The sequence below is a fragment of the Drosophila guanche genome, unplaced genomic scaffold (assembly GCF_900245975.1).
Source record: "Drosophila guanche unplaced genomic scaffold, DGUA_6, whole genome shotgun sequence".
Classification (NCBI taxonomy): Eukaryota; Metazoa; Arthropoda; class Insecta; order Diptera; family Drosophilidae; genus Drosophila; species Drosophila guanche.
The window spans coordinates 6,172,176-6,182,859 of NW_022995749.1; the positions used below are offsets into that span (position 1 = coordinate 6,172,176).

General features: G+C 44.6%; 1 protein-coding gene across 2 annotated transcripts in view; it reads right to left on the reverse strand.

Moving 5' to 3' along the window:
• The window catches only part of LOC117585316 (hemicentin-1), a 60,438-nt gene that overhangs the window by 41,075 nt on the left and 8,679 nt on the right, over positions 1-10,684 (reverse strand). The window lies entirely within an intron of this gene.

Consider the following 10,684-nt stretch of genomic DNA (forward strand, 5'->3'; position numbering starts at 1 on the left):
GGCAAATACGCGCGATGCTAGAAATACAGTCAAATGATGAACCCGGGGAAGCACCTATAATGCTGCGAGGGCGTTAAAGGGGAGAGGTTTTAGGAGGGAGTTTAAATTAGAAATGTAATCATAGAGCGAGGGAAGCCCCTAAAGGATGAGCGAGAGAAAGGGAATATTAGATATGGAATCAAGAGGAACATTCGACAAATTGCATCGAAAAATATGTGCAAAGCTTCTAGAAACTGTTCGAGGCTTTCCACTGTTGGAAAATGACTAAATAGGATTAGTTTTTGCTGGAAAAATGCACACAAATAGTGGAGCGCAAGAGGCAGCTGCTTCAACTATGAGTTCTGATTCCTGCTTCCATGCTCTGGCTCTGCTCCTTGGGGTACTTTCGGTCGACCAACAGGCAGCGACAAGTGCCACAAATGGCAGCCATAGCCAGCGTCACGTTTGCTCCTACTCATGGCTCAGCCTCAGCCTCAGCCTCATCCCAGTGGATGGTAAACGCCTTTGGCAGAGCTTTTGTTTCTAATTTTGCACTTGTGTGCGCAATGTGGCCGCAAAAGGCCTACACACCCCAGAGAGGGAGAGAGAGAGAGAGAGAGAGAGACAGGGAGGAGGAGTAGCTGGGGTCCTGAGGCTACACTTCCACTTTGTGTCGAAGCGCACACACACACACACGGGCAACAGAGGAGACCACATGATAAATAATCGATAAATTATGTGGACACATGTTTAATCTAGCATGAAATGGAATCATTTCCCTTCAATTTGTTGTTGGCCAGGGCCAAAACAGGGGGCCAGCAATGGCAAAAAAGAAAAAGCAGCCAACAGATGTGTTTCAGGGCCCATTGTCAGCAGGGGGAGAGAGAGGGTACGAGACCTATTTAAATATAAATAATGATCAAATTATAAATGCCAGCGAGTGTTTGCTTCTACATGTCTCCAGACATGGGGCATGATTCATTCAAACGCATTGAATCATTCATCATTTTGCCTAATTGCATGCCAAACATTACATTACAAGGACAGGGCGAGGCAGTGTCCAAAAATGCGTCTGCCTGCTGTCTGTGGGCGTCTCTTCTGCACTTGCTTAATTAATATTTTATTTCATTAGGAGTTAGGTCATGAAACGTCAATGTCAGCACAGAGCAGACACATTAGAGGCAGAGCAACGAAGACACAGAATCCACGGGCTGGAGACACAGTTTAAAGGAAGGAAATAGCAGGAAAAAACCCTTAGCTCTGCCCCTAAAACACCCTCCAAAAAAGCCACTTGTATACACCATTAACTGCTTTACTTTTGCCATATTTACATCTCAACATATGAGAGTCCCTTCAGCCCCCTCTACGTCTATTTATCTCCCTACCCGTTCATAGTTCTCCCGCTCGCTCGTTGCGCACTTTCCCTTGAGTCCTTGATTATGTGCTCAAGAGTCATGCCGCTGCTTACACCCAAAAAAAAAAAGGAGGAAAAACAACAAAGTTATAGTCCAATTATAGTCACATCTCCAGCCACAATTCTCGTGGCATTGTCTTGCCTACAGACAAAGGCGGCAGAGCTACAGCCACGGCACTGACAATGATCCTTCATGGTGATGCCCTGCTATAACAATGCCACTGCCACACTGCCACACAGCGGCACAGCCTTACACTTGTTGTAGTTTTTGGCCCCCTTTGCCTTTAATGTAATTGAACTTTTTTCTAATTGACACTTGTCACTGGCAAAGACATTTAAGCAAAAACACACAAATAAAAAACAACAACTAGCAGAGGACCAAGAAATAAACTTAATTTTGACGCATTTACACATACATTTATTTCAATTTCCCTAACAACAAAAGAAGCAAAGAAGCAGCCAGGCAGCCAGGCAGCACCACACAAACACAAACGAAACAAACGAAACAATGGGGCAGGCAGGCAGCAAACAAACAAATGGAAACTGAAGCAAGTTGTAGGACAATGAAAAGCAGCGTCCCCATCTCCCCAGCACTTTAACAATGAAAGGAGAAGGCCAGGCGAATCCTAGTGGTTGCAGTCACCGCAAAGAAAAAGCTGCAGGAGTTTTGCTGTACAGGTAACAGCACAGTGGCATGTGGAGTGGCGGAGTCCTTGCCAACGGACAGGCAGAACAGGAGGCAGCAGCCGACACAACTAAATACAAAAACCACGTGACAATGTTTTCTCTCTCTCTCTCTCTGTCTCTTGAAAAAATAAAGAAAAAACGGGGAGAATTCCGTTTGAATTGCAGACATTACTACGGGTTCGGGTGCGGGTGCGGGAATGTGTGAGGCAGCTGGCAGGCAACTTTGTGTCGCATTTGCCACATTCGCAGAATGGCAACCGCAACACTGGTAGCGCAACACTGAGCATGTTGCATCAAGCTGTGAGCAGCAGTCACAGGGACAAATGGCAGATGGGGGCCAAGCCAAGACAGTCCCCCGTTTGGCACAGAGATAATGGATAGCCAGGATAACGACTGATTAAAGGAGCTGCAACTTAAAGGCAACTCTTAAAATGTCTCTAAGCAGAGTATCTTCTGGCAGTAAACAGTCTTCAAGTTTCGCCCTGCCAGCTAAATTATCTTCAAGTTACCTTTCGGGCTTCCCTTTGGATTTAATCTGCTGTTTTGCCAGGGCGGAGTGGAGGCAGAGGCAAAGCATTGCATGGGAATTGTGGCACATGTCAGTGCACTTCGTTAAATCGAATAACAAGACACGGGAACAACACGAGCACAACAGCTGAAATAACACACACAGACACACAGAGCCAGCCAGCCACAGGAATAACAAAGAAAAAGCTGACAGCGAGAGAGCACAGGGAGTAGCTGTGTAGCAGTGGGGACTGTGCTGCTGCTCCTGTCAGCTATCCCGACAATTGAAGGCTGCGAGTGCTGCTTGCACTTTTTGCAAACGATAATATGAAAAAGGAACAAATTACTATCTTTGGGCAGCATAAAAAAAGCAGCAAAAATATTGCAAAAATCAGAAATGCATAAGAGCCACAGGAGAGACAAGGAGACAGCATAGAGCTCTCTCCAAAGAGCGACGCACACACGCACACACGCACACATGTGTGTGGCTTACATGTAAACCCCCAAAGGCAACCGAGAAAAAAAGTGAAGGGAAAAACCTCAGCCGCATTCCCATACTTTTACTTTTACACTTCTTCTCGGAATGGGAATTCGAGACTTCCATTTATGGATCACTGCAGACACGTGCTCCTCCGAGGACTTTTGTGAATTTTGTGGATGCTGTGACTGCGGTGGCTGCTTTGGCTCGTATTATTCTTTCACTGCTCACGGACATCGTTAGCACAAATTGTTGCTGCACAGCAAAAACAAAAAGAAAACAAAAAGAAAAGAGAGCAGCGAGCAAAGGTAACAAGAAGGTTCAAACCTCAAATCAAAAGGAAAGGCAACAGCCAGAAAATGAATAAGAAAATCGCAGGCAAGTCATGTGAAATGAAGTTCAAAGGAGCCCACCAGCTGCTGACTGACTGACTGCTTCTAGTTAGTCTTAGCTACTAATTTTAAGTGGAAAAGGTTGGAAGAAAATACGAGAGCTAACAAAATCCATACACTTGCTGGGAATTTCTGCAATAATTATTTTCACAATTTAAATTGAATTTTAAATAATTTTTAAGGCTTTTCATGGCATTTAGCTCTGAGTTCTGCTTTTGGCTGTGCTAAATGGCAGAGCATGAACCATAAACACACAAATGTCATCGAATATCTATCTTTTATTTCAGAGTTAAAACGCTTAACGACTTGTATTGGTTTAGATATACACAAAAAATCATTTGAACCATGGACTGCGAGTGATATTGATGAGTTATCCGTGTGTTGGACTCCTCCTAGTATCACTGCCGCTCCTTCTGCATTTGCGATGAATAGGATCATGGGCAGCACGCTTTCCAATTGCCTATGGCCCACACCTTTCCTTCCCCCGCTCTGAAAACGTTTACCAAAAGTTTGCTTGATTAAATTTACCTGCAGCCAAAAGCCATTACGCCACAGCCACAGCCTCTCACTCTCCAGCTCCGCCCCTTCAAAGTCTTCAAATAAATCACAATTGATGCCGCGCTGCACATGGCCTCACGATCGCGACACGTTCTGCCGCTTGCCGCTTGCCGCTGCCACACAAAGTTTATTAAACGTCTCGCCCTCCCGCTCTCTCTATCACGCGACTTTGGCAATAATTTCGATTTCGTGTGTTTCGTGGGGCTGTGGGGCCTGCGCAATAAATTTACTTTAATGTGCAATTTATGGGACACCATTTAATTAGTTTCCTGTTGGGCGGCGAGGCTGCGACTGCGGCCGAAAGATTCTGAGGCTGTTGAGCAAATTGATGTTGACAGAGATTATTGGCCGGGCACGTAATGCAGCTAAAGTTGCGCGGCTCCCCCCACACCCTTCCGCTGCTTTCTCTCTCTCTCTCTTTTTTTTGCTAATGGGCCAAAGTTGACTGGCAGCTTCTTCCTGCCTGACTGCCTTGCAGCTTCCTTCCTTCGAGTGGAGTTTATTTGTACGTGTCGCCCCGTTGGCCCTCTGCCACAGGGCCATAACTTCCGCTTGTCGCCCATTGACCTCGTCAACATTTATCTAATGGTTAAATGCCATACACAGCCCCACACATGGCTCTGTGGCTCTGTGGCTCTGCCTCTGTCCTCTTTCTATTGTCTAAAAGTTTTCGGGTCTCTGTTCTGCGTTAGTTATGATTATGGCCGTGTTTATTGCGTTGCCTGAAAAGAGTCTTGTATCAAGATTAATTGCTGGAAAATTGTACTCGTACGCTGTCCCCCCTGCAGCGACACTTTCGGGCTTTCTGTTCTTTTTGTTGTTAAATATTTTAGTGGCATGTTTAAATAGTTTTTTTTTTCTGGCCACAACTAACGATCGATATGCTCTCAGGCACATTTCATTATTCTAATGGAAAGTTGTTGTCGCTTTTTCGTATGCCACACATTTTGCTGGAATTCCCGAGGTCCTTAAGCCAAAAGCCTCGCTCTGGGGGGGGTTAAGTACAGCAGCAACAACAAAAGGGAAACCCCATTACAACATGCAAATAATAATTGCGCTATTAAAAGTTGCATATTAAATGCGACACGAGTACAACATCAAGCTGCAACCTGCAGCGGCAGCAGTTACGCGACACAAGTGGCAGGCGGGAATGCATGTAACGGCACACGGCCAGTAACAACATTTCAGGCTTAGGCGGTGCCACATGCAACACACACACACACACACACAAGCACAGGCTACAACTACGCTGAAGATATTCAACGAAGTGCCAAATACTCTGAAGCAAGCAACAAAAAAGTTCTCAAATATATTCCAAGTAGTTGATGAAGTTCTTTCAAATCAAAACAAGCAAACAAAATGATATCTTGCAAGGTGTAAAGTGTACGGCAACTGCCCCTCGGTATTGCACTAAGAATCATAAATATATTTAGGTTCAATGTGGTAGAGGATCAACTCGCAGAGTACAGAAATGTCCATCGTCTATCGGAGTACCTTTTCCGATTGGCAGTACTTATCCTTGTAAGAATCATTGAACAACGACTGTTATATTATCCTCCTCTTGATGGATGTTTTGTAACAAAAATCAGCTGCAAAATATCATGCTTGGACCCACTCTTAGCTCTAGTGCAGTACCAAAAGCAGAGAGCCAAAACAACAATCACTTTACAGCCCTTTGCATATGCGTATGGGTGTGTGTGTGTGTGTGTGTGTGTGTGCGTGTCGTAGCAGCAGCAGCAAAACCTTGGCACATAAATTATTCATTGATTAGCAACAAATGCCATTGAACATGCAACCAAAGTGTTTTCCCCTAAGCACCCCACCAGGCACCAGGCACCAGGCACCAGGCACCGGGAGAACTAGTAGCGTGGACTACGACTAGTAGGCCTACATTCATATGTGTGTGTGTCAGAGACACTTTAAACTGTCATTTGTTGTGTGTTGTGTGGCCCTGCATTTCTGGTTATTGCCCAATTGTCTCCGACTGTGTGCGACTTCTATCTCTCTCTCTTTCCTCTGCGATTCATTTTGCTGATGGCCCTCCGGCCTAAAAGCATGCTATACATTTTTCCTGTGCGTCCCATCAAAGAGCGCTAAACGGCTTACATGGCCACGCCCACAAACAGGCATTACAGCCCCCCTCACCAACATAACAGTTAATGCCAGAGCAGCGCGCTAGAGGCCAGGCCATGGAAATTTTCGTTTCGCCTCTGTTGCTGCCCCTGAATCGTATTTATATAAATATATATATATATATATGGAGCGAGAGAGTGTGCCCTGTATATATATGGAGAAATTTTAATTTAAATGTTTTTGGCAGCCTTTTCGCCTTAACCCACACACCAGCAGCAGCAGCCACCCATGCCACATGCAGAGAGAGGATTGGGGGGGCACTGGTGGCTTTTATGCGCTGATTTTGTATGTGTAGGTGTGGCCAGGGCAAGCCTGAGCTTGATGAAAAATCTGAAAATGGCCGGCAAAAGCGAACATTTTTCAATGGCATTTTCCCCAGAGTTTTTTTTTCCACCAGTTTTATTTTTTTTTTTACCAGCTTTAGTTGGAAATTTTTCTGTTGGTGACCCTGACGCTGGGGGGGCAAACAGAGGGCCGTGTGGCTGCTGCTGCGGTTTCAGTTGTTGCTGTTCTTGTTGCACGTTATCCCCTGGCATAGAAAGGACATGCCACACACACACACACACACACACATGAGCTATGCAGCTGTGCTCTGACTCTCTCCGCTCGGTGCGGCTTTTAATTTGCTTAATTTTGCGCTTAGCCACAGCAGCAGCAGCAGCAGCAGCAGCAGCAGCTGAGAGCGACTCTGAGGCTACTTTGGAAAGGTTGCAAGCAGCCATGAGGCATGTGGCAAATGGTTCTCAACTTGTGGCTAATGTGGCAACAGATGTTGTGTGTGTGCCCTTTTCTTTGATTAATTGCTGGGGCACAAACAAAAAAAAAGGTGTAATATTGAATGGCATTGAAATTGATGGAAGGGTTAGAGCCTCAACAAAAAGGCAAACAAATAGTCAGTCATGAGGGAAAGTAGTCCGTAAAAAGGCTAGAGAATATGTCTAAGGATAGGCCACACTTTGAGTGGCACTTTAAAGTAGCTTCTATAAAGAAACACCTTAGATTCCTTAGCTTTTTGGATCCTAAATGGCTGTTAACGCATGAAATATATTTTTAGATATTTTTGGATACATTTTAAATAATTTATAAACCAACTTTTGCCTGGCAACTTGGTGTTTTGCCCTAATTAATGCTTAAGAAAATCTAATTTTAAACTCAAGGAAAACTATTACAAAATATAAATAAAACCAAAATTCTATAAATATTCCATCTAGACTCCCCCATTGCTTCCCTCCAGAAAAACTTCTCATACCCAAAGCAGCGAAGTTTTGCTCCTCGTGAAAGGCATCCAAAAATATCTCCAAATGGCTCACAATATTAATCCCAAGTAAAAGTTTCCGATGCCAAGACCGAAGAGCATTTCTGTATTCCAATTAATATAAATTTCGCAGCCGAAAAGTCAAAGTGCAAGGGCGCCATTTCGAGTAATAACCATAGCCATATTTTGATATAATCGCCAACACACACACACACACACACACACACACACACAATGTGTATATCCCACGATCCAGCGCGAGATTAGTCAGCCTTTGGGGACCCGGGACTTGGCTCAAAATTGATTTCATGAATATTTCAAAAGGTTCCACGCACACGCATGGCGCGAGGCCAGCGGCAGGGGCAGGGGCAGGCAAGAGGGTTTATGGAAGGTGCCACGGGTAAGGGGAGCGGTGTGAGTGGTGTCTGTGAATCAATTAACCTGGCTCAAACACTTTGCTGCGGTTGTGGGGTTGGGGCGGCACAGGAGACTCCCAAAAAGAAACCATACAAAAAATCATCGAAAGCAATCAGCACATTACTCATACGCCCCGCAGATCGCCCCTCAGTTGCGGGTGCTCCTTGAATTTGCAATCAGTCTGCCAAACATTTTAATTGACCGCCAATTTCTGTCTGTGTGTGTGGGGCAGTGCCACAAAAGATTTATTCTGTATTCTCTCTAGATATTTTGCCATAAAAAATTGGTTTAGTTATTGACTTTATCACGTTTTTGTGGTCTGCCAAAAAAGCAGAATACCACCCCAAAGGCTGACCTTGCAAAAGCCACAAAGAGAGAGAGAGAGAGAGAGAGAGACTTCCGAAAGATTTCGCCGAGATTTTCTGCCAACGCGGCGCAAAAGTCAAGCCGGAGACTAAGGGGAAAAGGACTATGCAAAGGACAAGTTGAACGCACCAGAAAGGACATGTCCAGACAGCCATAAGGCATGCTTATGTGTGTGTGGGCGTCCTGTGTGTTTGCCTTTGGGCTTGCAGCCAAAAACTGTTATCAGGAATTTTAATAATGGGAACGCCGGCTTAAAGTGTACGACAAGAAAAATGTTTGGCCAACAAAAGGCAAGGACAAACCCCGAAAGGAAAATCATTAAAAATTCGCCCAAGATATTACAGCTGCTCGGGTTTGGGTACGGAGTGGACGGAGGTGTATTACCTGAGCTCTCAGTTCTTGGTCCTTGGCCTTTGTGGCTCTCGTCACATGCTGAGTATTTAGTCGAGGTCAAATTGAAATGTCTGGCAAAAGCCAAGCCAGGGTAGGACTCCACTCCGTGCCAAGGCAAAGCCAAGAAAGACCCGAGAGATAGCCAGCGAGAGATATACGGCAGGCAATTGTCAGCCAAAGGACATGGCAGGAGGGTGGGCACACACACACAGGACACACATTAGTGTACAAGAGTAGTAGATAAAGTCAGCAGATAGAAGAGGCCTGTCCCTGCTCCTGCTCCTGCTCCCGCCTGCTGCAAGCCGAGTTCTGCCCCTCCTGAAGCTGATGACGACTAAATGTCACTCGAGTGTAATTTACAAGCACTGAAAAAAGTCCTAGTCCTGGGTAGAGCTCAAGAATATATGTAGAAACCTTGGCAATAAAGTGTTGGCCAGGGCTCAGAGTCGTTTGTACTTGCACTTGCCACAGGCATGGAGATGGAGATGGAGATGGATGTTGAGGAGGGGCCACAAGTGCCATTTGGCAAAGAGAAAGGGAGCGAAGAGTGGAGTCCCACTTGCTGCCTAGATTTCAGTCATTAGCACTGCACGAGGGGAACACTGTGCTAATGAAAATGCTTTGTCTTAAAGGTTTTTGCCCTGCTTTAAGATACAAAAAATAGAGCCCAGCTTGCGGATCAATATTACAGACAAAAATAGCAGGAAAATCCAGAGAGAATCCTGAGCTGTCGTCTACAAAAGAATAGAAGAAATTTATATAAATAGAGAAGGCGGAAGAAAAAGAAAGAAGCTCGAAAAAAGCTGAGAAAAAAACCCGGAAAAAGTTACGAAAAAGCAGGAAAAAAACACACACACAATTTTGGCACTAAATTTGTTTGGATAGCACAACTGAAGGGCCCAAAAAATAGACCAAAACCAAAGCTGAAGGACAATAGCGGCCGAGAGGCATAAACACACACAGGGGGAATGCGGGGAACAGTAATGAAGCTGCTGAACAAAAGCACAGATAAATCAATGAATCTTTAATCCGCTACCAAAGCCCAAAAATATAAAACAGGTAACAAAGCAAAGTAGAGAAAATAGGGAAAACAGGCAACAAAAAGGCCAAAGTAGGGTATACCAAAAACCAAACTAAAGAACTTTATGGCTGAGAGCATAAAGAAGGATAGAGACAGAGAGAGAGAGAAGCAGAAAGGGATGGAGAGAATGGTTAGAAAGTGAGCTGCAGCCAGGAGCTAACCCGCAGAGCTTTTCGCAGATAAAAGCGGAATGCCAGGGACTGCTGCATGCAACAGAGGCAGCAGCAAACCACAAGAGTCGCGCCGCACTACGAGTACATGTGTAAATTACGACAGAGAAAAGGGGAAGAATAGGAAAAGGGAAGGAGCGCGAGGGATTAGAGCAGACTGCAGATAGTGGCAGACACACAAGTGGCCCTCGAAAATGTGTACGTAAAAATGCATGATATATGGTAAATGTTTTGTGGCTGCCTCTGCCTCTGTCTCTCTGTCTCCCTGTCTCTCTGTGTGGCAGTATCTGCTACTCGTAGCAAGCATAATGCATACAAATTGTGGCATTTTGCTGCTGCAGATCTGCAAAGGCAAAGGCAAAGGCAAAGGCGTAGCATTGAACATGACACTTAACGATTGGCCATGCGATAAGGAGCTGGGCTGCAGGGGCGAAGTGCACTGTGTGCAGTGCAGCGGGTGCAGCGGGGGCTAGTGGTGGTTGTGACAGGTGCAAGTACCACCACCACCACTGCAAGGGTGGGGCAAAAATAATACTAGAAATAGATTCAAGAAATATTCTAAACATGCTCAAAAAATGTTAAATAAATAATAATTTTTTTTTTTTTTTTTTTTTTTTTTCTCTCTCTTTATATTTACAATCTGTTTTTAAACAATAAGTAAATTGTATAATTAATATTCAATTAACAGAAATAGCAGTTTTCCAATGAGCCCTGCTATTATATATAACATCTTTTTAGTTTGTTAAATTTATCTATCAGGGATATCGAGAATGTGGTATCTTTTCAGTCTTCTTACTGTTAGGCTTTTTTCTACTAGACTTAAGGCTCAATTATTTTCTTGGCTATGTAGTCTT